Raw genomic sequence first — 27828 nt, forward strand, 5'->3', positions numbered from 1 at the left:
CGTAGTTGGATGTCCACATGAAACCCGTGAGGGCAAGCCAAAGCGAAGGTAAATCGCCAGGATCGACACATCAGCGCAACTCCTCTGTCTGGCGCAAGCCAAATTAAGCAAGACATGAGTTGAGTTGAATATGGAACGCAACCGAAGTTGGATGCCCGCATGACATACGTGGGGGTAAGCCAAAACGAAGAACGTAACCAGGTTCAACGCTGCATTCGAATAAGTAAATGCATAAGCTTGATTTTTTTTTTTGAACGGACGCATTCTCATGAGCTGAATGAAAAATTGTGGAGAATGAATAAAAAGTTTTTGAGCAAGGGTTTGCCAAATTTCAACTTAGAAAAGATCTCTTTGAAGAAGCAGCCAAAGTAGAGGAGAGCATTGCAGCCATGGTTAGAGGTACAAGTTAATTATATTCTGAAAAGCTGGTCATCGCAAAGGAACGCCGAAAGGTGAGTTAAGAATTTCTTGAGTGTAACGCATGATTGAGGACAAACATGATTCTAAGTTTGGGGGGGTGATAACTGGCAGAAATGCCAGTTATTATAAGCCTTTTATTTAGAATTATGAGGGTTAACAGGTAGAAAACGCAGTGATAATACTTAGAATTTGTGAAAATTTGAGTTTTGCGTCGATAAGCACCTAAAACCTCATTGACCCAATATTATGCGTTATTATGTACCAAAGTGTCTATTTTTGTAGCTATCGCAGGAATCAAACACATGCGTTTGTAATAAGCAATCACAGACAAATGCATGCGCTGAAGCCAAACGACCGCAAAAGACGAACGCAGAAAGTAACCCCATGCGTCCAACGCATGGAAGTTGCAGTAATCACATGCATCCAACGCATGGAGAATCCGGTGAACAAATAGAGATTGCAGCTACGGATCGACAGCCATAAGAGAAGATTGCAAGATGGGTAGAACGCGTTGATAACTTCAGCTAAATTCAGCTCAGACGCATACCTTGGAAGTATCAATAAGATAAGGCAATGTGACAATGCCCATACCACGACAAAAGCAGCAGTGAGCCATACCTTCATCATTACAACTGTCGGCATCCAAATTCTATAAATAACCCTTGAGACCTTCATTTTGAGACATCTAAGCTTCTGCTTCAAGGTAAAAGTTTTTTTTATCACAGATGAGAGATTGAAAGAGATTTCCAGTGGGAATTCTTCATCTCCACAACCCAGACCGAGTGACGATCGGAGCATTCACCGGAGATAGAGCTCGAGAAAGACATCTCCACCATTCAACCATGGCACCACCGGCAGCCTTGACGCAGAGTCCTTCATCTCCCTTCTAATCTCTGTATTGTATTACATTTTAACTTGAGATATTAAGATATTTTGTGATCAATGCAAATCTTAATTCCTTCATTACCATCTTCTTCATCATCTTCATCTCAATCATAGTTTTTTCTTCAGAGTTTATTTATCAAAGTCAATCGCATGCTTAATCGTGTAGCCTAGAGATAAGACGTATGTAGAAACCCACTGAGAGGTGTGCATTATGCAAGTATAAGTGAGTTAATCCTCTTTTCTTGGTGAAAGGCTATGGCAACGCCTGTCTATGGGATTTTGCATTGCTTGTCTATAAGTTAAATACCCGAATCTAACGGCCTGAGAAGGTAAGAGATGGTACGCACTAGGCAAGGTTCATATTATTTCTAGAGATAGGCACAATCTTATGCTCGACGCAACCATGCACTATAGAGATATAGTCATGCGACTGACCACCGAGAGGTGTGATGCGTTAGTGCAACGAGCTGGGATTACTAGGGCGATTTAAGATAGTAAACATCACTATGCGTTATTGGTTGTTGTGTTTCTACCTATTCTCATTGTAAACCGCTTATTGCTCAATCTGTTTAGTTAGGAGTAGGACTAGTGTATAAGTCATTTAAACTTTCTTAGCTTTATTTTTATTCTTCGCCTCAAACGCATCACTTCAAAAATATTATTGAGTGACAAGTCTCCGTGTTCGACCTCGGATTACCCGAGAAACTTGCGTTTGTGTTATACTTAGTGCAAGCATAAGAAAACTTGTGATAGGAACGCGTGATCATTACATGCTAAGATTAATGCATCATCATTCCGACGCATGACCTTAGACGTATGGGAGCAAACGCATCAGTTATGTCTAACGCATGATTTCATGTGCAAACCCATCCATCCTTAAATAATAAAAATAAAACAAAACAAAACATGTCCATAAATTATCCCAACATGGACTTAAGATTCCAGGACTATATGATAGAACACGGAATCAAGTCATAACTCTCTGTACCTAATATGCCTTAATAGAACGGTGTATCTAAAAGAAGAAACAGAACCTTGTTGGACATGGTTCGCTCAATGATGAGCTTTGTTGAGTTACCTGATTCCTTTTGAAGACATGCATTAGAGACTGTTGTCTATATTTTGAATAACGTTCCCTCTAAAAGTGTTTCAGAAACACCTTATGAGCTATGGAAAGGGCGTAAAGGCAGTTTAAGTCATTTTAGGATTTGGTGATACCCGACACACGTGTTGGTGCAAAATCCTAAAAAATTAGAACATCGTTCAAAACTATGCCTATTTGTAGGTTATCCAAAAGAAACTAAAGGTGGTCTTTTTTACGATCCTTAAGAGAATAAGGTATTTGTATCGATAAATGCCACATTCTTAGAAGAAGACTACATAAAAAGTCATCAATCTCACAGTAGACTACTATTGAATGAAATTTCCAAAAATGCTACAGATAGAGCTAGTTCATCTACTAAAGTAGTAGATAAAACTAGTACATTTGGTCAGTCACATCCTTCTCAAGAGTTGAGAATGCCTCAACGTAGTGGAAGGGTTGTTCATCAGCTTGACCGTTACTTGGGTTTAACAGAAACACATGTTGTCATACCTGATGACGGCATAGAGGATCCATCGACCTATAAACAGGCGATAAAAGATGTGGACTGTGATCAGTGGGTCAAAGGCATGGACCTCGAAATGGAGTCTATGTACTTCAATTCTATCTGGGAACTTATAGATCAACCATGATGTAAAACCAATTGGTTGTAAGTGGATCTAAAGAGAAAATGAGACCAAGCTGGTAAAGTACAGACTTTTAAGTCTCGACTTGTGGCAAAGGCTTATACCCAGAGAGAGGGAGTGGACTACGAAAAAACTTTCTCTCTCGTTGCCATGCTTAAGTCGATTAGAATACTCTTATCCATTGCCACCATTTATGTCTATGAAATTTGGCAGATGGATGTCAAGACAGCCTTTGTAAACGGCGATCTTGAGAAAAGTATCTATATGGCTCAACCAGAGGGGTTTATTGCACAGGGTCAAGAACAAAAGTTTTGTAAGCTTCAAAAATCCATTTATGGGTTGAAACAAGCTTCTACATCTTGGAATATAAGATTTGATACTACGATCAAATCTTATGGCTTTGAACAGAATGTTGACGTGCCTTGTGTTTACAAGAAGATTGTCAATTCTACTATAGCGTTCTTAGTTTTATATGTTGACGATATCCTACTCGTGTTTACAAGAAGATTGTCAATTCTACTATAGCGTTCTTAGTTTTATATGTTGACGATATTCTACTCATTGGGAATGAAGTAGGTTACCTAATTGACATCAAGAAATGGCTAGCAACGAGTTCCAAATGAAATATTTAGGAAATGCGCAATATGTTCTCGGGATTCAAATTATTCGGAACCGCAAGAACAGAACACTAGCCATGTCTCAAGCAACTTATATAGACAAAATGTTGTCTAGGTATAAGATGCAAAATTTCAAAAGAGGTCTGTTACCTTACAGATATTGAATTCATTTGTCAAAGGATCAATGTCCTAAGACATCTCAAGAGGTTGAGGATATGAGACGCATTCCCTATGCTTCTGCAGTATGGAGCCTGATGTATACAATGTTATGTACTAGACCTAACATATGTTACGCAATAGGGATAGTCAGTAGGTATCAATCCAATCTTGGATATGATCATTGGACTGCCATTTAAAATATCTCAATTATCTTAGGAGAACGAGGAACTACATTCTCGTGTATGGTACTAAGGATTTGATCCTTACTAGATACACTGACTCTGATTTTCAAATCGATAAAGATGCTAAAAAGTCTACATCTGGAACAGTGTTCACTCTTAACGGAGGAACAGTGGTGTGGAGAAGTGTGAAGCAAAACTATATTGCGGACTCCACAATGGAAGCTAAATACGTAAGTGCTTGTGAAGCAGCAAAGGAAGCAATATGGTTGAGAAAATTCTTGACAGATTTGGAAGTCATTCCAAATATGCATCTGCCTATCACCCTATATTGTGATAATAGTGGTGCAGTTGCAAATTCAAAAGAACCAAGAAGCCACAAGCATGGCAAGTATATTGAGCGCAAATACCATCTTATCCGGGAGATTGTACATCGTGGAGACGTTGTAGTCACCCAGATATCTTCTGAGCAAAATATTGCTGATCCTTTTACAAAGGCCCTCATGGCTAAAGTGTTTGAAGGTCACCTATAGAGTCTAGGTCTACGAAGTTTGCAAACTAGAACAAGTGGGAGAACTTTTGGGTATATGCCCTAGTTTATTGTATTCATATGTTTATTGTACTAATATGTTTCTCACTTAAATTCAACATTGGGATACTCCACTAGGAGTTTTAGTCCAAGTGGGAGTTTGTTGGATTTTATGTCCTAAAACTCGTAGTTTGTAAATTAATAAACATATTTTGTTTTGTTTTTCGATAAAGTTGTTATTGAAATGTAATCTTGAATCCAATAAACTAAGGTCCTGGGGCTATTTAATGTAGTTTGAACTTTATGTAGTGACATAAATGTGGATCAAGTTCAAATATATATAGCCAAAATGGTCTATAGTATATGAATAAGGTGAGGGCATCCTGTGTAAAGAGTTTACATAAGACTGAACCATGAAATAGTCACTTTTTACGTTCTAAATGCCGTTTTATGTATAAAACTGCTATTTCGTTAATTGATGACCTAGGTAACTTAATCTTAATCCAGAGCTAACTATGAACTCCTGTTCACTCGGAATTATCCTTAGATCTGCATAGGTTAGGGCAGCTCATCATCGCTGGCCTAATAAGCCTCCCCTTTTAGGGGTAAGATCGGGTGGATAGCTGGGAACATAGGGTGCAAGACGGAATTCACTCTTACCCGTTATAGGGATAGTAGATAGGTTGTTCCCTTTAGTACTGAATCAGGTCTTGAACAAGGGGCCCCATTCTCTCCTTGGCCCGAGAGGGATTCAGTTTATAGGTTGGACCTTAAACCAATTATTCATTAGAGGATCAGTGGAACTTTAGGAACAAGATGTAGTCTTGGGGGTAAAACGGTTTTATGACCCAGCCGAGATTATGAACAACTTGTGAAGGATTAGCTTACTAACCATGATTATATCAAATGGACACAAATATATCTATAGTGAGGGAAGTGTAACTACGGGACTATAGTGGAATGACCCGTTAGTTAACGAATGTTGATTAGCTCCGTCTAAAAAGTTTAGCTAGCTAATCTCGGATCGTTGGAGCCCATGATCTATAGGTCCATTAGGTTCTCCTACTAGCTCATATGGAATAAACTTAGAACAGTATGATAGAATGATTCGAATTGTTCGTATTAGGTGAAGAGAGAGAAACCGACAAATATATGTGATATAGTGGTCGGGTTTTTCAGTTTAGAGATACAGCTTTAATATTTAAATGTGATTTAATTATCAAGAATATGAATACGTTCATATTCGGAAGCTCGAAAATAATGGAAATAGTCAAAGATGTAAAAAGTCAAAGAGTTGACTTTTGACTTTGAAAAGTTAAACTTTGACCGACCTTATATTCAAATGTGATTTGAATTTCGAGAAAATGAATTCGGATTCATACTCGGGAGGTCAAAATTAGTCAACACAGAAAAAATCATAAAAAGTCAAAATGTTGACTTTTTGGTCAAAGTTTGATTTTGACCAAATGACTATTTTGCCCTTTGACTATAGTTAGTGGGAAAATCCAAACTTTTGTTGGATAATTTCACTAACAAAATAGTGGGTTAGGTGTTGACTTATAGTGGAGACATTAAGCCCACTAAGATAGTGGATTATAGGTGTTGGGTTTTTATGGATTTGGTTCATGCAATTGTTGCATGATTTCTTCTATAAAATGGGCTTTCATTTTTCAATTAAAAAGTTTTTTTTTGCCAATTTTGCCAAATAGCTTTTCAAAATTGGGCTAAAAAAAGGGAAAACCCAAAACCAAAGATCCATCTTTTTTCTCTCTCTTGTTTTCTTCATCCATCGGGTCCCACAATCCGTTCTGAGTCCAGAGGATAGTAGGTCAATTCTAGTGGTGGTCTAAAATAGTTCGGGTCGAGATTGAACAAGAAAAAGTGATTTTCGGGAGCTTCAAAGGTAAGTTAATTACTGTTTTTTCTTCAAATTTCATGTTTTTTCCTTTAAGTTAAAAGAAATTAGAGTGTAATTAGGTTCTTTTTTCGCTGCGTATGTCTCGAGTTCCATCATCTGTGTCTATCGGATATGACCAATCATGAGTACGATAACCCTTCACAGATACTCGTAAGTACAACTGGGCCAATTTACCGTTATGCCCCTATAGTTACATCTCACTCCTTAAGTACCACTGATTTCTCTAATGAACAATACAACATAGTCCAACTTTGTGTGAACACCTCTCGGCCTAGGAGAAGGTGTGTGGCGCTACATCGTTCAAGCCCTAGAATCAACCCTTAAGGGAGCCATCTATATACTTACCCCTGCCTCGGGGAAGGAGTGAATTCCATCTTGTGCAGCTGAGTTCCCAACTCCGAAATCAGACGAATCCCCAAAATGGTAGGTTTGAATCGGCGACCTGGCCACTTGCACCCATACAAATCAAAGGACTGCCCTCAATGGCAGGAGTTCCCAACTCACTCAGAATTGAGGTCATGTTACCTATGGTCATCCTAGTAAAGTGAAGTATTTGTCATGAACGGTGTAATATAACGAGACGTTAACACTTCGTGGTCAGGTCTTATACAAACTCTTTGTATAGGATGCCCTTGCTCGCATGTCCCCAACACGAATGATCAGGATCAGACCATATGTGACAAGTCACAACACTTGCGGCCATTCCACAAAGCGGGCCATATCTGTAGCGTTAACAGGATAAGGTTTCCCTCCTATATTCATATACTACAGACCATTTTGGTTATCACTCAAGACATGATCCACTTGTATGTCACCACATATATGCTTGAGTCATATATAGATAACCAATGATTTTATGTTTATTGGTTTGTGGTAAAGCAAATAAAACAAGTAACTGAGTAAAAATACAAGATGTGAAGTAAATATCATATATTAACAACACAAGATTTCGTACATACTGTTTACGAACTACAGGACAAGAGACTTTAGGGCATCAACCCCAATAGTCGGGTGATTGGAATCGTTTGAGGTCAACTGAATAGGCTAACAATCGACAGAAGATGCTGAGAAAAGCAGCTAGCCTAACTTATAAGAGTTAGAGTCCCTAAGGCTAACAAGCAAGTTAAGGCAATGATGGAGAAAGTAAGCAATTGGGAGTTGCCATAGGTTGTGGGTTGTGTTTGTATTCCTAAGCAGGAAGAGTTTGCAAGCCAATTTCTGTTGGAGTTGCTTTACTTGGTAGAGTCTAGCATTCCCATTCTTCGGCTGAGTGAGTTAATACCAAAGTATTTAGTACCACTAATATACCTTAAAACTCATTTGGTGACTTGCCAGTGAGTTCCAGTTGGATGTTGTAAGAACTGACTTAGATGGTTCATTATATACGCAATGTAGAGTCGAGTTTGAGTTAAACATTGGAGAGCTCCGATGGTACTTCGATAAATAAATGGATTTAACAGAGGAGCCCCTCATTTTGAGAAAGGTGTTACCCAACAATGCAAGGTGAAGCGACAGGTTTCGTATCCTCAAGTTTGAGCTTGTGAAGGAGGTTATCCACATATTTTGGTTGATTAATCAGTAGACCAGAATCTATATAGTGGACCTGAATGCCTAAGAAATAGTTTAGATCACAAAGATCTTCAAGGGCATCCTATATATCTAATAGTTTAATTAACTAGTCAATGGTATGATTGTCGCTCCTAGTGGTTATCACATCATGTACATATACTAACAGAAAAATCCTAACTTTACCAAATCAGAAGATGAGTAGAGATGTGTCGAATTGACAGTTAACAAATCCCCATCTAATCAAGACTTCTTTGAGAGTGTTGTTTCATGCTCTTGGGAGCTATTTCAGGTCATAAATTTCTTTGGTGAGTTTGCACACATAGCCCGGATGGGCAGAATCTACATACCCTGGTGGTTGAGTCATATAGACATTTCCATGAAGTGTACCATTCAGAAAAGAATTATCAAAATCAAGTTGCCTCAATTACCAACCTTTGGTTATCTCCACACTGAAATCACCCAAATGGTTTAGGCTTTCACTACTAAGTTAAAGGTCTTGAAAAAAATCCACACATGGGTGTTGATGAAATCATTTGGCCACCAAACGAACCTTGTATCATTGAATCGACCCATCTGCGTTCTGTTTCAATTGAAAGATCCACTTGTTACCCACAACGTTCTGAGTAGGAGAGGGTGAAACTAACCTCCATGTTTGTTAGACATGAGAGCAACATGCTCACAATCCATCACTGACTTCCATTGAGGGGTTGCAAGGGCATCATTCACCCTTATTGGTTCTGTCAGTTACCAATCAATCTTCTTTACCGCCACCCATATTTTTGGTTTGAAACTTCCTACTTTTCTTCTGGGGACCATGGGATGCGTTGGTTGGATGTTGGATGGCAGAGGTTGTAGTAGGTTTTGTGTAAGCGGATCGCCATATGAGGTTCTGTAGGGTTTGTGGGCGTGGAAGGTTGTGTCGGTCTAGGTTAACACTTTTGGAGAATCAGTTGGGAATGGTAGAGGACTAGGAGAAAGGTGAGATTGAGGGATAATGGGGCATGTGGGTGAAGGTGTTGGAGATGAGTTGCTGGTTCGAGCAATTGTCAGGCTGGGGTTGTGATGGATTATTGGGCTCGTGTTGACTTTGGGAAGTGGGTGCACAAGGTAAATTAGATTGATAGCTAAAGGGGATATGGTTTATTATGGGAAGAAAGTTGGGTTGGATGGCTAGGAGAATTGGGTTGGACTGAGCGATTGAGCTGATAAAAACCTAGAAGCCAGGAAATTCACCTTCATCGAACTTTACATGTCTGGAAATAAAAACTCTGCTAGAGGAAATCAAGCAACGGTATCCTTTATGGGTTAGGATGGGACCCAAGTAAACACATTTTTCTAAATTGAATTGAAATTTATGCTCTTGATAAGACCTAAGACATGGAAAGCATGTGCAACCGAACATACGAAGACTCATATAATCAATTTTATGATTAAACATCAACTAAATAGGTGCCTTACCTTTCAGAATGGGTGACATAAGGCCATTAACCAGTGATATGGCTGTGACAAATGCATCCCACCAGTAGACAAAAGGCATTGAAGCATGAGCTAGTAATGTGAGGCTAGTTTCGACTATATGATAATTCTTGCATTCTGTCTGTCCATTTTGAGTCGATGTGTAGGGACATGGAAAACTAGAGATAATTTCTAACGTATGGCATAACTGGTGGATTTTAGTGTATTCTCTGCCATTATTCGATTGGAGGACTTTAATTATTGTATGGAACTGTGTTTTAACCATCTTTATAAAGTGATTAAATGCTGCAAGGTGTCATTCTTCTGCTTAAGTGGATAAATATAGGCATATCTATTGTAATTATCTAAAAACAAACATAGTATGGATATCCATTAGTTGAGGTGATTGGAGCTGGCCCCCATAAGTCAATGTGTATCATATGAAACCAAGCTCATGCTTCTAATTTTGAATTAGGAAAGCGAAAGGCATGTGCTTTACCAAGTTGACATGAATCACAAAATGTAAACTCGTCATTGTATTTAGTAGAAAGATTACAGTCCTTTATTAGAATATCTAAAATCTTGGACGATGGGTGACCCAACCGTTGATGCCAAGTAGCTTTCAAGACAGCAACATTTGCATTAGTTCCTACACTCGACAATATAAATGCTATTGATACTCTTATTTTTGTTCAGGGGCTATGACAGTTTGCTTCCATCAAAACTTGAAATATCTCCAAATTTTCCTACAACACCCTTCAACTGGTAAAGACTATCTTTAAGCACTTCTTTCAGCAGTGTATGACTTGAATCCTTGTCCTTAACAAAATATCGATCACCATGAAACTCAATGAATACAGAGTTATCGTGTGCAAGCTTAGAGACACTCACTGAATTTCTTGAAATAGCAGGGAAACACAAAACATTTTGCAAACTAAGCATGTTGTTGCCATCAATTAAAGAAGAATTCTCTACATGTGATATTTTTAATTTGTCTCCATTACCAACAGTCACTGATTCGTTACCTCTATATTCAACTAGGTTTCCAATGTTGTTGTAATCAGTAGTCACGTGATTAGTTGCTCCATTGTCGACGTACCAACTTGAATCTACCACAATCTCAGGGGTTGTAATGAAGGGACTGTTGTTTTGGGCAGCAACGAAGGCAGTTAAATTTCCATTTCTCGATTGAGTTAGAGGTCCATTTCCTTTGGATTTATTCTAGTTTGGAATAAAATACTTGTGGTACCTATTGTAACACACGAAAGTGGAATGTCCATACCTCCCACATACATGGAATGTTCGTTTGTTTCTTCTGCCTTTGCCCCTTCCTCAATTGTTTCTTCCATTATAGTTTAGGTTTCCCCTTTCTCCACTAGATTGTGACCGATTGTTGCCTTGGATGGTTTGTGGTTTAGGGCTGTAGTTGCTATTATGGCTCCCACTGCATGCAATATTGACTGATGCATTATGGCCAAATGCAACTGTTGTCTTTTGTGAATTCTGATGTTCCAGTCTCGTTTTAAAACTTAGCAACTCTGATTGCATATCCAACCATATATCTGGTTTTCCCTATATTGCCACGATGACTGGGTTATATTCTTCATCTAACCTCAATAGAACTTGAAACCAAGGCTCCGGTGGTTATTGGGCTTCTTGCCTGTGCTAGATTATCAAAATAAGTTTTCATTAATTTCAAATATTCATTCATTTTAGTATTACCTTTTCTAGTTTGTTGGAATAAGAATCTCAGTTAATCCTTTTTATCCCTTGACTGAATGTCAAACAGGTCTTGAATTTCTTGCTAGAGTTGTTTTGCATTGTCGAATCCCATAAGTTGCATAGCTACTTCCAGCGACATCAAGTTCTATAACCATCCCAACAAAAGTTAGTTGGCAATCATCCATGCTTCAAGAAAAGGATTAATTACTCTTTTAATGGACGTACCGGTGTTTGACGCTTCGGTTATTTTAGACCCTCTGATTGAACATACACGGGCAGACATGGTTTGGCTCATGATAAATGTCCCTATAATTTGTAGCTACGCAAAATCGATAATGCCAAGGTCTTCCAGAGCATATAATTGCCTTGATCAAGGTTAACGCTCATGATCTGATTCAATAGCTGGTATAGTGGTGGATTGCTAAAGCTTGTAGATCCAGAAGTTGCAGAGGATGAAGCAGTGTTTGCCATTTGAGCTTTGATACCAAATTGAGATTTGAGACAACTCAATATTTCGGGAAAAATCTCATTATATTTTTCACTGTGTATTTTGTAAGGATAATGGCCAATTTATACAATACAAAAACCCTAGGGCTAGGAAAGAATAATTGAAATAAAATAAATCTAACAACTATAGATTAAAATATAGATGGACTAAACACAGTGCAGTGAATAAGTCAATACTAACAACTTGTAACTGACTCTCCGAGATGTGGCTTCAATAATCTGAGTTGGCATCTTTTGGTGTGTTGGCCTGGCCAACTGTACGTGTTCTCTAACAACCAACATCATTTTTCGCTACTGAATATTTCTTTATGCATTCATCACATCTTAGTTTCAACCTTTCAATTTCCTTATTCTCCCACTCCTCATATTTTCATTACAAAAATTTTCACTTTTCCCCATACAAAAAAAAAACGTTTGGAAAAGTATTAAAAATGTCAGGATAGGTTATGCCAACATATTTTTTTTACATATGGCACCTAAGGCTAGGTCACATAAACCCGTATAGTTGATACATTCGAATTTCTGTGGTCCAATGAATGTAAAAGCTTGAGGAGGATACGAATACTTCATATCTTTTATAGATGACTATTCCAGATATGGTTACTTATACCTAATAGACCACAAGTCTGAAGCCCTTGAAAAGTTCAAGGAGTATAAGGCTGAAGTTGAAAACTTATTAGGTAAAACAATTATAATACTTCGATCTGATGGTACTGGTACTTCAGGTCCATCTCGTATGGTACTTCAGGTCATTCAGTATGGGAGCTAGTAGATCTACCTGAAGGGGTAAAACACATCGGATGCAAATGAATCTACAAAAGAAAAAAAGATGCAGCTGGGAAGGTAGAGACCTTCAAAGCTAGACTTGTAGCAAAGGGTTATACCCAAAGAGAAAGGGTTGACTATGAGGAAACCTTTTCTTCTATTGCCATGCTCAAGTTCATAAGAATTCTCTTGTCCATAGCCACATATTATGACTATGAAATATGGAAAATGGATGTCAAGACTGCATTTCTAAATGTTAATCTTGAAGAGAATATCTTTATCTCTCAGCCCGAGGGGTTCATAATCCAAAGTTAGGAGCAAAAGGTTTGCAAACTGAATCGATCCATTTATGGATTGAAACAAGCGTCCAGATCTTGGAATATAAGATTTGATACAACAATCAAATCTTTTGGTTTTGACCAAAATATTGATGAGCCTTGTGTTTACAAGAAGATCATCAAGAATAAAGTAGCTTTTCTATTACTTTATATGGACAACATCCTACTCATTGGGAATGATGTAGAGTACCTCACAGACATTGGCTAGCAGCCCACTTCCAAATGAAAGATTTGTGAGAGGCGCAATATGTTCTTAGGATTCAGATCATCAGAGATCATAATAACAAAACGCTAGCGTTGTCTCAAGCAATGTATATCGACAAGATATTGTCTAGATATTCGATGCAGAACTCCAAGAAAGGTTTGTTGCCTTTTAGACATGGGGTTCATCTGTCTAAGGAGTATTTCCCTAACACACCTCAAGAAGTTGAGGATATGAGATGCATTCCCTATGTCTCAGATGTGGGCAGCTTAATGTATGCTATGTTATGCATTAGACTTAACATATGTTTTGCAGTAGGGATAGTTAGTAGGTACCAGTCCAATCCAGAGTTAGACCACTGGACAGTGGTTAAGAATATCCTCAAGTATCTTCAGAGTGAGAGACTACATGCTGGTGTATGACACTAAGGTTTTGATCCTTACTGGATACACCGACTCTGATTTTTATACTGACAAGGATTCTAGGAAATCTACGTCAGGGTTAGTGTTCACCCTTAACGAGGGAGCTGTAGTTTGGAGAAGCATCAAACAAGGATGCATAGCAGACTCCACTATGGAGGCTGAGTATGTAGCTGCTTGTGAAGCAGCTAAGAAAGCAGTATGGCTCAGAAAGTTCCTCTAAGATTTGGAAGTTGTTCCAAATATGGACTTGCCCATTATGTTATATTGTGATAACAGTGGGGCTGTAGCCAATTCCAAAGAACCTCGCAGCAATAAACGAGGAAAGCATATAGAAAGGAAGTATCACCTCATATGGGAGATTGTGCAACGAGGAGATGTAATTGTCACCAAGATCGCTTCGCAGCACAACATTGCTGATCCTTTTACGAAGACTTTCTTGACTAAAGTGTTTGAGAGTCATCTAGAGAGTCTAGGTCTGCGAGACATGTATATAGTATATCTAGGGCAAGTGGGAATGTGTAATGGGTATAAGGATGCCCTAGTTTATTGTATTTGTATATTTACGTTCCATGTAATGTACATTATACATTTGACATTTCCAGCTTTGGATTAATTTTTATATATATTCCACTAACTAGTGTTTTAGTTAGAGTGGGAGTTTGTTGGGTTTTATGCCCTAAAACTCGTAGATAGTAAATGTAACTTTTGACTGTTCATTAATAAATTATTGTTGATGTTTTTACAATAAAGCGTTATTGTTTAAATTAAGTTAATCATGCCTAAATAACTCTAATACAATAAACTAACATCCTGGGTTGTTGTATAAGTCTTGAGCTATATGTGTAGACATATAGGGATCATTGTACAAGATACAACCTAAAGGGTCTATAGTATAGGGATAAGGTTGGGTACCTTATCCTGTAACACTATGGATACATCCTACTTTGTATTTGATACAAACACAATGACTCAACATGTTCGGGTAGGAGATATGTGAGTGGGGGTATCCCATGCAATGAGTTTGCATGAGACCGGATGCGAAATAGTAAACCCTAGCTGTAATGCCGTTAACTAGTTAGGTTTCTATTTTACTAGGATGATCTAAGCAACTTAGTCTAAATCCTGAGACGGGAAGAAAGAGGTGGGGGGAGGAAGAGACAGGATGGGGAGTGGGGTCGATAGGGGGGGGGGGGGGGGAAGAGTGGGGAAGGAAGAGTTGGTTCGGAAAAAAAGGGGGAAAAAGAAAAGTGGGGGGAAAAGGAAAAGTGGGGGAAAAAGAATAGTGTGGGTTCTTTAATGTCTTTTGCCAATACATATTTTGTCAGGATAAGTTCAAATTTTTGTCGATATAATTTTTTTAAAAAGATTGTCCGCGTTTCTATATTTTGGCCGACGTATTGAATTTTCCTCGGGATAAATACGTATAGTCAATGAAAATGGATGCGTCGGGAAAAAAATATCGGAACAGGTATAATTTCTTGTAGTGTTTTTTCTCTATCATTCATCATGTGCTTTGTATTTCGCAATTTTATCCTTAGGTCATTTTCCATTTTCTTCATATACTTATTTTCTCCCCAAATTTTGTTTGATTTTGTTTAATTCATTTCTAATTTTGATTTGTTTTTGTTTGGTTAGGATAGATCTTTGTGTTTTATTTTAATCTGACTTTATTTTTTGTTTGATTTGTGGAGTTTTTTCTCTTTAATTTAGGAAAATTGCAATAAGTGACAATTTTAAAACAGGATTTTACAAGCCTGTCTTTCATATTTTAGATTTTACAGACATGGTAAAATCTTGAATTTTGAAATTTTGTTGATTCTTTATTCCATTACCGATGAGGATGCCCACTGAATGAACCTAGCTAAAGATGTATATGTGTTCGGTTGGGTAGTGTATCATGTGTCAAGTATATCAAGTATATTAAGTGTATCAAATGTATTAAGCGAATAGAAGATTTTCTTTTTTCATCTTTGAATTTTAGGGAGAACAGAATTTTGTAACTTTAATGTTCATATTTTTATTGTATGGAAAATGGCTAGATTTAGTCAAATTTGGAAGCAATTATTTAAGCCACACATATTATTTTTTATATGAAAGTCAAACAAATCTAGTTAAATACAATTCATCATTTTTTCCATAAAAATTTTGGTTTGATTTATTTTTTCCTAATCAAAACCAAGTTTTATAAGATGGAGGTTTATAAGAGATAAGTTCACCACATAAAGAACCTATAAAACTTAAACCAAATCTCTCTCAAAATCCCTTTTTCCCTCATTATCCAATCTTTTCCCTCTCTATGCCTCTCTTGTTTTAAGCATGTTTAAGCCTAGGTTAATATTCACTTCTCCCTCCATAACCTATTTTTGTTTTTATTCAATATTATTTTCATGTTATTATTGTTTGAGTTTTATAAATATTTAAGATTGATTCTTTAAATCTTTTTCCTATATTATGATTATTCAATATATGTTATGTACCTAGATTTATTTTAGTATTTGATTCAATATCTGCAAAAGGTAAACTTTTCTAATAATGAAACCTAGAATATCTGGAATTTCGATATACCAATATTTTTTTCTTCTAAGATGAGAATCTTTTTATTGGAATGCTAAGGTTTGGTTTCAATATGTTTTCTTTAAATTTAAAAAATTTGTCCAATAAAAAAATCTTTTATTTTTTATTTGTCTTTTATTTTATTTCTCGATAAAAGGTCGTTAAAAAGAGTTTAATTTCATAAAAGGCATTTTCTTCCCAAGAAAAATTTGATTTTTTTGTAAAATAATCCATTTACATCGTTTTAAATAAACAAACCCTAAAAAATTGATTTCATAAAATTTTATTTTCCTTAAAGCAAAAATGGTAAAAAAAAAAAAAAGGATTTTATTCCAAAGTAGTTTGTAGTCCAAATGTTCAAAGTTGATCCCCTAGAAACTCATTTCCTTTAGAAAGTATAAATACTTTTGGAAAAGATGTTTTTGCAATTTTTTTAAAATTAATAAGCAGAACATCCTCTTAAAAAATAAAAATAAAAACTTTCCTATGACCAAAATTAGGAGGTTAAGATATTGACTTTTCTAATTTTCTCGAGGTAGTAAATTTATTTGAAATGCCAAATTAAATTTAAATAAAATTTTCTAAAGACCACTTGTAATTATTTTTTATTATTTATAATAATAGTGATCAATAAAATATGAGACGTTTAAAAATAAAAAATGTTAATTTTGCATATTTTATTGACTAATTATCATAACCAGCATGACAACCAATAAAACAATAAAGGAAAAGAAAAAAAAAACAAGAAAGAAAAATACGACAAAGGAAAATAGAATATAGGAAATCCACAATTAGATTGAACCATAATTTTTGTTAACAAAAGTATTTTTTTTCAGGGCTGACAAGAGAAACAACCAATTTTAAAGTTTCATTTGGAAAAATGATAAAAAAAAAGAAAATTAATTATAAAAATAGCAAAACGAATTTATATAATAAAAAATACTAATTAGTAAATGACAAAACTACCTAAAACAACAAAATTAAGTACAAGATACACGGCATACCACAAATACACTCTACCTAGACATTTTAGAATCACAAATACATAGTATCTAAACATTCCAGGAGCAAAATTAAAAATCAGTCAATATGATATAAGGAAGATGATGAGTAGTTGATGGAGTCATTAGAAATGTATGGATGTATACAACAATGGACTTCCTCCAAGGTGAGAAAAAGCAAAGTTGATTTTAACAGTAAAGTTGTTGTTGACAAGTGAATATGTGAAGGAATTGCAACTTCATGACGATGTGACCATTGGAAGTATGATTGCGTTTGACACCAAATCAGTTGTAGGGAGTCTTATCATTTTCATTCCATGTGACCATTTTGTTCATTAGATCTTGAAAACAAACTTTAAACACTATCAGTCCCAAAATGTCATTGTTGAAACTGATATTCAAAGTAGAAACAAAAGTAGAAAACATGTGTGCAAGCGAAAAAAGATCGGTAGCTTGGTGAGGGTGGTCGTTAAAAGCTTGCCAAGATGATGGAATTTAAGAAAGAGTTGCTGAACCAACGATCGAAGACATGAGATTGCAAAGGAGAAAATGAGATTTTAGGGGCAACTAAGTGAATGAAGATGAAGAAGATGAGATTGAGGATTTTTTGTTATATTCTTTTAAAAATAATAATAATTATGATAATAATAATAATAAGAAGAATAAGAATAGTAATGATAATATTATTATTAATATTAATATTAATAATAATAATAAACTAAAATATATATATATATACACATTCACATGTTTCAAACATTTAAAATTTAATTCCCATTTATATGTTTCTTTTTAGGTTCAACAAACCATTTTTACATGTTTGTATATGAAAAATTGAAAACGTCAAAAATCAAAAGAAAAAAAAGATCAAATTAATTTGATAACAATATGTATAAAATAATAATAAAATATTTAGATACAATTGAATTTGTAACAAACATATAAAAAAATCAAAAGTTAGTTGGATAAAATCAAATTTGATAATAAAAAATAAATTCAAATATAAATTGGAGAGAAAAAAAAGTAAGTTTTTGTTTATTTTGCTTAAAAAAAATCGATAAGTAGTTAGATAAAATCTAATTTGGTAATAAAATATAAATTCAAATATAATTTCGGGAAAAAAAATCAGGAAAGAAGTTCGTTTATTTACAATTATACTATATTCATAATTCCATTTTCATAACCTTCAACAATTACATTGTATTCATCAACCACAAAAACCTATGAAAAAGCATAACAGCATACCTCGTTGTAGAGACATAGCAAAAACAGCAAGATTGCAAAATTGAATACTTATTTGTTTGTAAAAAAGATAAATTAATGATATAATAATATAATGCCCCTTTTTCATGGGGATTTACCCATCACAGAGATGCACAGAGGAACAGAACGAACTTCTTATATCCCTTTTCCACTCAATCCAGAAACAAATATGATAATGAATAAAAGGTAATTAAAAAAATACAAAAAATGATCAAATTTAAATGAAATATACAGTTGAAGGACAAATCTCTTTGTACTGGCTGTTTATCGCGAAGAGCAGTCTGATGGCTTATGGAGTGATCCAGAAATTCTAAGCTGACCCAGAGATCTAGTGTATTTTTTTGCGCAAGAGCACATCAGGGCCGAATTAAATGGTGAAGAAGCATGGCTAATAATAACAAGGCACCCGCAGGGAATTAAAGGGAAAATTGGCCAGCGCAAGACTCCATATTTCTTGCTGCTGACCACAACATCCCTATGAAGAACTATGCGGCACCAGATTTTTATAACTTCTCGCCCAGAATTTCAAGACCCATTGTTGAGGAGAATGTAAGATTTGAGATACAACCGATTATGCTGTAGATGATTCAGAATGTGGGGCAATTCGGAAGATTACAAGGAGAAACTTGCATGCTTATTTGACGAGCTTTGTAGACATGTGCAGTGCATTCTCCATGCCTGGTGTGACTCAAGAAGGACTTAGATTACATCTTTTCCCATATACACTACGGGATGAAGCAAAGAGGTGGGCTCAGTCGTTAGAGCCAAATGAGATTAACACATGGGACCAGTTGGTCGAAAGGTTCATGAATAGATTCTTCCTTCTAGCCGTCAACGCAAGGAGACGGAGGGATGTGTTGAATTTTCAAAAAAAGGGTTATGAAACTTTGAGCACTACCTGGGTGTGATTCCGACAATTAGTGAAGTGCTGTCCGCATATCAGAATTCCCGATGGCATTCTGATGGAGAATTTTTACAATGGCTTAGATCAATCAACGCAAGTAGTTGCTAATGCCTCCGCAGCAGAAGGATTAATGGACAGATCCTATACAGAAGCAAAGAGCATCTTGGATAGCATCTCGCGACATTCAAATGAGTGGATTGATACCGAGTTCGAGGAAATAGGTCTGGAGCAAGAGAGAGAAGAAGATGTCGTTATGCCAATTGATGCAATGAGCACACTGGTAGACCAGATGAGAGCTGCCATGATTAAAAAGGGTCGTGGTATGGGTGAGAGTGGCCAGATTGCCAACTCAACATGTGTACTTTTTTGGGACTTGTCTGATCTAAGAGCTAGGAACTCAATCCACAAGATGAAATTCACTTTTTTCTCGAAGCAGGGATAAGTAGAGAGATTGCTCCTTTAAGGGCTGATTCGGGGGCTTGAACATAGAGGCCACAACTTCTCTTTGGAAGAGAGGACTCAGTCATAGTATGACTATTTCATTAGAGGGATCAGTGGTACTTAAGAAGTTAGATGTAACAGTTATTGGCTCAGCTGTACTTACAAGCGATCTATAAAGGATTGTCGCACTGCTAATTGGTTAAGATGAACACATAATATATCTGTGGTAAGGAGAGTTCAGCTATCGGCCTTTAGTGGAGTGCCTGGCAGTTAACGGATGGTGGATCCCATGACTAAAAAGTTTAGTCAATTATTCACGTACCGTTGGAGCTTCGAGCTACAGGTTCATAAGGTCCTTTTGGTAGCTCAATGGATTCAATTGAAGATCAGTTCTTGGTGTTGATTTGAAATGTTCAAATTGACAAGAGGTATTTTGATTATATATGATATAATCGATATGATGTATGAGATACATCTAGTAGAGGATTGATGTAAATGAGATTTACATTAAGTACCATGGAATAGAAAAAGAACTATGGTTTATATGTTTTATGAGATGAAATATTAAAACTATAGGTTATAAATATTGTATGATAAGTTGGTTATCAATTATATTTATAATAAAACTAATTATTGGATAATTAAATATTTTTCTTTATAACCAATTGAGTAAGTGTTTATTGGTGATTTATGGTAATCACTAGTTAAAAGGAAAATTGTTTTCATAATTTTAGTAAGTTTTTACAAAAGTTTGAAAATTGATTTTGAGTTTTTTCTCTCTCACAAAAAGAAACTCACGGGCACTTATCAAGTAAATACCGATTTACTAAGCGATAACGTGTTTTAGTAAACGATCGTGTAGTGTTTTGTAGGATGAGCTAAACGATTGTTTAGCTTTTGCTAGACGATCGCTTAGCTTTAGCTAAACGATTGGGCATCGACCTATGCGATAGGTTTTTGTCTTCTCTCACTTGCCCAATTGTGTACACGATTGTTCATTCCTCCTTTCTCTACCTCATTCCAAGTCCGAACAGAGCCCACCCTCGGATTCTCACACCGAGAATACCAAGGTAACCTTCTTGGTAGTGTCATACTCAACTCGACACTGTCGAGGATCTGTAGAGTCCATTCGTGTTGTTGGGGAGTTTGTGACCAAGGAGATCACTAAGGTCGAGCGCGAAGTATTCGTGCAGTGTTGCGATCATGTTGTTTGAGCGTTTTAGGTTGTTGTGTTCGAGTGTTCGTGAGCAAACAGCGTGGAGACGAGTCGAAAAATGTTTGTAGCTTTTTGACACGATGTTTTTATGTCTTATCTTACAACATGTGAACAAATATGAATATGTATGAATGAACAACAAGCTTATATTGCCATAAACTTGTAACGCTAAAAAAATGGAATGTTATGCTGTGTTATCGCTTATGCACACTACTTCTAAATATGCATTGTTAATGATATGCGTGTAGTATGCGATAGAGTAGTGCGTGTCAACAGTTTCCTTGCGCTAAAACCAAGTATAATTCCAACACAAGTTTCTTAGAATAATTCGAGGTCGAACACAGGGATTGTTTTCGTTAATGCGTTACTATTGTGATACATGCGATCGATTTAACAATGAATAAAGAATTTGGTTTACACAGGAATATAAATTGCGATGAAATAAAATTGCGTTGATAAAATAAAGTTGCGTTAATAAAATAAAATCCTAAACTAATATGATACAAGATACAAGATACATGATATACGATACTGAGGTCGAGAGTAACTGTGAAGTTGACAAAGGGTCGTGGTATGCGATGGCAAGTCTTTATGGATGCAGCAGAAAAGGAAAGAGTAAATAATAAAAACAACGCAAGTTTGTCAATTGCGCTAAAGATCCAACTAAGGTTCTGATTTCCCTTGGCATATACCTCTCGGTGATCGTCTGCGTTCCCAAAACTCTATGGTGAAACAGCGATGAATGTAATGAACGCAAGGTTGTTTCCATCTCTGGAAATACTTCTCGCTTTAGTTAACGCATTCTTCCTTCCTTCTCTTGATAGGCGGAATAACATCTTCACTTCTGCTCTCACAAGTGAAGATGCCATCGAGCATACTTTAGCTAAACTTAATTATTTCCTTAACACAGATTGATTCACTTGCTTAATTCTTGCTAATTACCTGGGGTATTAGGAAAACATCATAGAGAAAATGGATTACGGATAAACGAAAATAGATAGAGAGATGACAATGGTAATGATCATAACATTTAATACTAAGATTAAGCGTTCAATACATGATGTGAATGAAAGATTAGAGAAGATGTACAGATGATGAAATAGAGATTAGAAACAAATACAGAAAGAGTGTCAACGTCTTGACACAGATCCTGAATGGAGATTATATTTGCTGGCATGTGAAAGTGGTGGAGAGGAAACTTCCCTCTCAGGCTTGCTTTCCCGGTAGAAGTGACCTTCGTACAGAGCTTCAACTACGGGGATTAGAAGGATTCTTTGCTCGGAGACTCACCTCGGCCTTGCCTCGTGTTCTTCTCGGATCTACTCTAGATAGTCGCCTCAGACTAGTCTCTCTCTCAGAAATCAATATATGCACGTTTCTATGTATTCAACTATCTCTTTTTAGTGAATTTGCAGTAACTATTTATAGGCGAAGCTTAACTCTTTGCAATTGTGGTCCTCATTGTATGGTTATGGTAGTTCCTGAAATGGCGGAGTGAATATTCCTTCTGTTATGCAATCAACCTGTCAGAAATGCACAACTGAAAGTTGTACATTTGTCAGAATCCTCCACAAATGCGTTGCTCTTTACATCTTCGATCAATCGCCGCATGCAGTGTTATTTTTTATTATTGCATGCGGTTGAAATTGCGTCAATCGCTAAGCTCTTAATCGATTGTCGCATGCACCATCATTGCATTGATCATCCCTTCATTCTTGATTGATGGGCACAATATGACGTAGATGCGTTGTTCTTTTTATCTTTGAGCCATGAATGCATGCGGTGACTGATTTCCTGCAAAATAGAAATTGAAACATTCTATTCTACCATCGCAATGGTGTTAGTGGGTGTATTGACGACATTTTATAATTTTCTCATTTCTTAGCCAATTTTTATACTATCGACGCAACTTTTCTTTCTTTTAGCCGCAATATCTAAATAAAACAGTATAAATAACTTGTATTTCTACAAGTTATCACACCTCCAAATTTAGATATATGCTTGTCCTCAAGCATATCTTCAACTAAGGCAATTTTGTTCAATTCCTATCCTTATTTTGCATCAATTTTTTGCTCTGAATGCTCCACCTAGGCAACACACTTAACAACGTAATTTCCTTCTATCCTTGATAATTCATAAACAAGCCCTGCTTTATTCTTTTATACAACAAATCTCTACTAAAAAATCCCTTTCTTATTTTGAAAAGAATGTTTACCTCTTCATGCAAAAACAACTTGATATGACTTGAATGCGGTGGTCAGGTTGCGTTATTTTATTAGAGACTATTGATCATGGTTATACCCTTTGTTTTGGCTTGTTCCCACGGGTGTCATGTGACCATCCAACTACGGTTGTGTGTCAATCTCAACTTCAACTCTTGGTTTTCAGCTAAGTTTAACTTTTGCTGGCCAGAGGAGTTGTCTCTTATACTCTTATTTTTTTCTCTTAGTTTTTTTTTTCTCTTTTCATATTTCGTCGTTCTTGGAAACCCACATTCGTTTTGGCTTTCTCCCACGAGTGTCATGCGAACATCCAACTACGAGCAGATCCCTTTCATGGCTTAACTCTTATCAGGTTGGGATGTTGTTTCGGAATTTCCCTTACGCTGTCATTGGAGTTTGTATGATTTTTTTTTTTTTTGATAATGAACGCATTTTCTTAATGACCACATCCACTTGATCGCATCTGCTCAGACTTTCCCCACCCCCAAATTTAGAGATGCGCAAGGTCCTCATTGCGTTGTTTTTTGGACAGAATAGACAAACACTTAGTAAAAATTTTGAAAAGAAGGTTTGAACAGAATTTTGAAGGATAAAAGGTAAAGCAGTGCTATTGCTACGAATTATCTAAGTGTTAGTCAGAAAATACAAAGTGTGAGAAATGTTACTAAGGGTATGCATATAACTCATCATGGTAGCGCAATTAATAACGCAAGATAGAAGATAAAGAACATCGCAATAATTGACAAAGGATGATAAATAAGAGGCTAACGCATACGGAAAGAATTGTTACTCAGTTGTATTAAAAATAAGTAAACAAAGAATTACAAATAACGCAATACAAAATTTTAGCATGTACAAAGAATCAACTAATTGCTTCTATACATAGAAATTAATGAATGAAATAATCCTTTGTATTTGATTTAGACGAGTGCATGGCTAATGATTAACACTATGCATCCATTAACGCAAATGCATCTTTGCAGAGGACATGCAACAACGCATGTATTAACGCAACACACCTCTCAACTCAACGCATTTCTGGAGGACGGGCGCACTGTATTTCTACTGGCGTACACTACCTCAACATAGTGCGTTGAAGGACGGGCAAAAAATACATACGAGCACAACACACCCCTCAGCGCAATGCATTTGGGTAGGATGAACGCAAAGTGTATCTTATTAGTGTAAGATGCACCCATCATAGCAATGCACACTGATTTTTATTTTTCTTTTTAATTCCTCAAACATGCGAGTCAATTAGACTTTGCGGTGTTCATCGTTTTATTCAGTCATTCACAAAATTTTAAGAACAATGCTACTACTACATAAAAGTAAAGAATTAAACACGACATGGAAATGCACAATTAAATTGAAAGTAAACACACAAAGTAGTAAAGGCTAGTTCTAATAAACAGTACATGACGCAATTTAAAAATCAGTAAATGAAGCTGTAAAGAAAGCAATTAAACATAGATATAGGGATGCTAATTGAAAGAAGGTTTTCAGAGTTACCGCAATAGCATCCCCTGCAGGCAGTCAAGCTTGCCTGCGCAATGTCATCAAGGGCATTGTTCACCTCTTTGCCTCATCCCACAGTGTGTACAGGAAGAGATACAATCTAAATTCTTCGGGTGTCACACCAGGTATGGAGAATACGTTGCAAATTTCTACGAAGCTGGTCAAATGAGCATGCAGGTCTTCTCCTTGTATTCGAATTGTCCCGCATTTTGGATCATTTGAAGCACGATCGGCCTTATCTCAAACCTTGCATTCTCTACAATCGTAGGCTTGAAATTCCAGCGCCTAATTTGGTTCTGATGTATTCCTGCGCGAAAAATACACTTGATCTCTGAGTCAGTTTAGAATTTCTAGATCGATTCCAATACTCATCAGACTGCTCTTCGCGATAAACAGCCAGTACAAAGAGATCTGTCCTGCAAAATACCACAAAAGTACTCAATACTAACTATTACCAATCCCTGGCAACGGCGCCATAAACTTGTAATGCTAAAATTTTAATTCCTTGTTATGCATGCACTGTGATGATAGATAATGTGCTACAAGCTCATGTCCCTGGAAACGGCGCCATAAACTTGATGACATAAAAAAATGGATTGTTATGCTGTGTTATCGCTTATGCACACTGCTTCTAAATATGCGTTGTTAATGATATGCTTGTAGTATGTGATAGAGTAATGCGTGTCACAAGTTTCCTTGCGCTGAAATCAAGTATAATCCCAACGCAAGTTTCTCAGAATAATCTAAGGTCGAACACAAGGAATGTTTTTCTTAATGCGTTACTTTTGTGATATATGCGACCGGTTTTACAATTAATAAAGAATGGTTGTTTATACAGGAATTTAAATTGCGATGAAATAAATTTGCGTTAATAAAATAAAGTTGCGTTGATAAAATAAAATTGCATTAAGAAGTAAAATCCTAAACTAAAATGATACAAGATACAAGATACATGATACATGATACATGATACTGAGGTTGAGACTGACTGTAAAGTTATAAAAAGGATTGTGGTATGCGATGGCAAGTCTTTATGGATGAATCAGAAATAGAAAGAATAAATAGTAAAAACATCGCAAGTTTGTTAATTGCGTTAAAGATGCGACTAAGGTTCCGCTTTCCCTTGGCGTACACCTCTCGGTGATCGACCGCGTTCCCATATCTCTATGGTGAACGTAATGAATGCAAAGTTGTTTCCATCTCTGGAAATACTTTTCGCTTTAGTTAACACATTCTTCCATCATTCTCTCGATAGGCAGAATAACATCTTCACTTCTGCTCTCATAGGTGAAGATGCCATCGAGCATGCTTTAGCTAAACTTAATTATTTCCTTAACACAGATTGGTTCACTTGCTTAATTCTTGCTAATTACCCAGGGTATTAGGAAAACATCATAGAGAAAATGGATTACGGATGAACGAAAATAGATAGAGAGATGACAATGGTGATGATCATAACATTTAATACTAAGATTAAGCGTTCGATACATGGTGTGAATGAAAGATTAGAGAAGGTGTACAGATGATGAAATAGAGATTAGAAACAAATACAGAAAGAGTGTCAACATCTTGACACAGATCCTGAACAGAGATTATGCTTGCTGGCGTGTGAAAGTGGTGGAGAGGAAAGCTTCCTTCTCAGGCTTGCTTTCCCGGTAGAAGTGACCTTCGTACAAAGCTTCAACTACGGGGATTGGAAGAATTCTTTGCTCGGAGACTCACCTCTCGGCCTTGTCTCGTGGTTCTTCCCGGATCTACTCTGAATAGTTGCCTCAGACCAGTCTCTCTCTCAGAAATCAATATATGCACGTTTCTATGTATTCAACTATCTCTTTTCAGTGAATTTGCAGTAGCTATTTATAGGCGAAGCTTGACTCTTTGCAATTGTGGTCCTCATTGTATGGTTATGGTAGTTCCTGAAATGGCGGAGTGAATATTTCTTCTGTTATGCAATCAACTCGTCAGAAATGCACAACTGAAAGTTGCACATTTGTCAGAATCCTCCGCAAATGCGTTGCTCTTTACATCTTCGATCGATCGCCGCATGCGGTGTTATTTTTTATTACCACATACGGTTGAAATTGCGTTAATCGCTAAGCTCTTGATCGATTGTTGCATGCGTCGTCATTGCGTTGATCATCCCTTCATTCTTAATCGATGGGTGCAATGCGATGTAGATCCGTTGTTCTTTTTATCTTTGAGCCATGATCGCATGCAGTGACTGATTTCCTGCAAAACAAAAATTGAAACACTCTATTCTTCCATCGCAATGGTGTTAGTGGGTGTATTGACGACATTTTATAAGTTTCGCATTTCTTAGCCAATTTCTATACTATCGACGCAACTTTTCTTTCTTTTAGCTGCAATATCTAAATAAAAAAGTATAAATAACTTGTATTTCTACAAGTTATCAGTCACCGAAAGTTGAGTGTACTTGCTATAGTGTGGTTTTAATGACTTGTCAACTAAATTCGGAATCGACCGTCATCAGCTTTTCATCCCATCATGATTTATTATGCTGTCACCTTGATGCACAGTCTTTATACGACCACCTTTTTAGGAAACTTCTCACGATCGCATATTATCACATGTCTTGCGATCACAGTCTTCACGCGCGCTGACGCCTTGTTCCTTTGGATCGAAATTTCACTTGCGCCATCGCATTTTTCCTGCAAAAAATAAGTAAATTAGCTGCTTTTATGAGATGGGTGCATGCGATCACAATTCCTTTCAATTTAGTGTTTTTGGACATGATATTGCTTCTTTTACCATTGCATTCTCTCATTGTTTTACTTATTTGAGCTGTAATAACTTGTATTTCTACCCGTTATCAAGAACCGCCCTCGTAGACAAGAGTTCCCAACTCATTAGCATTAAGATCATGTCACCTATGGTCATTTTAGTGAAATGTAAGTCTCAATTATCAACGGCGTTATATAAAGAGACTTATCATCTCTTGGTCCGGTCTTAGACCAACTCTTTGTATAGGACACCTCCGCTCGCATGTCTCTACATGAATGGTTAGGATCAGACCATTTGTAGCACTTTACAACACTTGTAACATCTACAAAGCGGGTCGTATCCGTAGTGTCACCAGGATAATGTATCCCTCCTTTATCCTTATACTATAGACTATTTAGGTTATTACTTAAGGCATGATCCACTTATATGTCTAACATACATGCTTAAATTACATGAAATAACCACGGATCTTAGTTTATTAGATATGAGTAAATACAAATAAAATAACATTTATTTTATTAATAACAATGTGTACAAAATGTTTACAAACTAC

The 27828-nt window shown here is 36.4% G+C and overlaps 1 long non-coding RNA gene across 1 annotated transcript; it reads right to left on the reverse strand.

Annotated features, from left to right (window-relative positions):
* Positions 1-9970: 9970 nt before the first annotated feature.
* LOC150034273 (uncharacterized) lies at positions 9971-11724 on the reverse strand. The gene is made up of 2 exons (XR_016531510.1): positions 11407-11724; positions 9971-11326 (listed from the first exon to the last, which is right to left on the reverse strand). It is a non-coding gene; the product is annotated as an uncharacterized LOC150034273 (long non-coding RNA).
* Positions 11725-27828: the final 16104 nt, after the last annotated feature.

The sequence above is a fragment of the Benincasa hispida genome, chromosome 8, assembly GCF_027475165.1.
Source record: "Benincasa hispida cultivar pf3 chromosome 8, pf3_genome.v1.1, whole genome shotgun sequence".
NCBI classification, from domain to species: Eukaryota; Viridiplantae; Streptophyta; class Magnoliopsida; order Cucurbitales; family Cucurbitaceae; genus Benincasa; species Benincasa hispida.